Source organism: Pipistrellus kuhlii, unplaced genomic scaffold (assembly GCF_014108245.1).
Source record: "Pipistrellus kuhlii isolate mPipKuh1 unplaced genomic scaffold, mPipKuh1.p scaffold_m20_p_10, whole genome shotgun sequence".
NCBI classification, from domain to species: Eukaryota; Metazoa; Chordata; class Mammalia; order Chiroptera; family Vespertilionidae; genus Pipistrellus; species Pipistrellus kuhlii.
The window spans coordinates 52,509,562-52,511,877 of NW_023425405.1; the positions used below are offsets into that span (position 1 = coordinate 52,509,562).

Below are 2,316 nucleotides of genomic sequence, written 5' to 3' on the forward strand. Positions count from 1 at the left end.
AATTAGTTTTATTTTTCTCATTTTACATTTGGCCAAAAGTGTGGGAATTACAAAAGAGGAATTGTGAATACATATAAAAGGTCACTAGATATTTGTATTATTTTTATCATGAATAGTATCTTTCTCTTCTCAGTGTGATTCTAAAGGAGTCTGAACCCAACCATGAAATTGCTATCATCTTGTTGGAGAATGGGAATTTTTTAGCATACTTCCAGAGAGGCCGTGGACTATGTCCCAGATAGAGTTGTCAGTGCTGACACCAGGCCAGGCCTTGAGATACGGTCTCATGGCCCCTTGCCAGCATGTAGGCCTTCTTTCATAGAACACTGTCAGCTTTCTGAAGAACAGGATGACCCAGTAGACAACATGGTCGTCAATGGCATGACTCTGACGTTGCTTGGGAAAAACTGTTTTGTCTTGGGTTACTTGTTCTGCAAAAACAGGACGTGGAAAATGGGCTTAAAATTGGTCCTACACAAAGGGTCGCGCCTCTCTCTAGTCTCCCTGCATGGAGAATGGCAGAGCATTCGTCCAGCTAGTCACTTGCCCGGCCGGCTAATAAAGGCTCTTTGCTTTTGCATCGGACTCGGCTCCCTAGTGGTCCTTGGGGATCTTGAAATATGGGCATAACAATCTTACCTTTGTGTTTACCTAGTTTGAATTAAAGTAGACTAAATTATATTGAGATTTTTTTTTTTTTTTTTTTTACTTTCACTACAGAATACTTTATTACAACACACAGCTCCAGCACGAGCCCCCTATGTGCAAGGTACAACCACACACTGACTACCCTAACAGGGACCCCTTCCCTTCCCCCTTGCCTTGTGGACCTCTTCTATTAAATATTTCAGATAAGGATCTCCTTGGCCAGGGAATTTGCCTTCTCTCAGAGCCTCGCTTTTCTTGTCTTGTTCTTCACTCTCGTCAGGTAGGGCCTCCTGCTCTGCCCTCTATTTCTGGTGGTTCCTGGTGGCTGCTGTCTTGCTCTACTCCATTTTTTTCAGCTTTTTATCTAGTTTCTTACCCTTTACTTTTGCTGCTACCATCTTGTGTCTTGAGGGCTGTAGGGCTCAGAGTGGGCAGAGCCTCAGAGGGTGCCTGGAGACGGCAGGAACGTTCCCACGTGGAGGGGTTCTGGAGGGAGGAAGAGAGCCCGCATAGGACTCCGAGCTCAGAGATGCCACTGTCATTGCCGGAGGTGACCACCTCCTCTTTTATGCATTGAGGGATTATGGTAATAAAAACAACTGAGTCGGACTTCCTAGTTCCTTCAGAAAAAGCGACTTCACTGCCCAACTCTAAACTAAAGGAATGACCCGGAGTGGACAGGGCCCCTGGAGAAAGGGGAAGAGGTTGCAGGAAGGTGAAGGGGGAGAACTGATCAGTTTGGGGTGAACTTTCTGAAAGAGGGCTAATTGGATTCATTGTCTACGGGTGATGGGGACTCCTTATTAACCTCCTGGTCTTAGGGGGTCACAGAGATCACATGTGTCATCCAGTGTAGCCAAAGCTCAGAGGGCATGGTTTCCAGGTCATCCAAACAGATCGTCAAAGTCAAACTCCTTGGGATCCCATGTCTCCACCATCCAATCTGTCCTGAGAAGGCATCTTCCTCACACTGTCTGAGGCATTGACCAGCCCGTCCACAGCTGGCCATCCAGAGGAGCCCACGTTAGCCTGGTCGCTGGAGAACCCATGAGATTTGAAGTGCTTGGCCACCCCCAGATGGTCATCTAAGAGACCTTGGCTTTCTTCAGCCTCTAAACCCCACCGATTGAAGAGAGACATCAAGTCCATCTGTGCTTGTTCTAAGAATGGGCCACATGACAGGAATGCCTAACCAGGAAGAGCTGCTTATGGTGGAGAAAGGGGTGAGGGAAAGCTCCAGGGGCTAGCTTTGGACTAAAACCTTAGGAACTCACTGGCATTCTCATAGCAAGAATGCCCTGTCCTACACCAAGCCCTCAGATGATGCCTAAACCAGATGTCCTTGCCATAACCTAACCTGAGAAAGAGTTCTCACTCAGCATGCTGGACTGAATCCCTGGAGTACAGCCCATCGTGATAGGGAGCCAAGGCTCCCAGAAGTTGGCTCTCAGAGCACAGACCATGAAGAATGAGGAGTCTGATTTGCATGTGCCATGAAGGGAGAGTGGAAGCCTGAAGCGTTGTTCCCAACAATACAAACATACTTCCCCCCAGGACCGTGCCGATTGAGCCTGTGGGCCTGGGCACCCCTCTGTACCAAGCATGGGCGGGGTGGGGCCCACATTTCCTCTTTATGTTCACAGAGCTGACCAGCCCTCTTCTACTCGA

General features: G+C 48.3%; 1 pseudogene; it reads right to left on the bottom strand.

Moving 5' to 3' along the window:
- Window positions 1-1,070: 1,070 nt before the first annotated feature.
- On the bottom strand, window positions 1,071-1,797 carry LOC118714599 (annotated as a pseudogene).
- Between the last annotated feature and the right edge of the window lie 519 nt (window positions 1,798-2,316).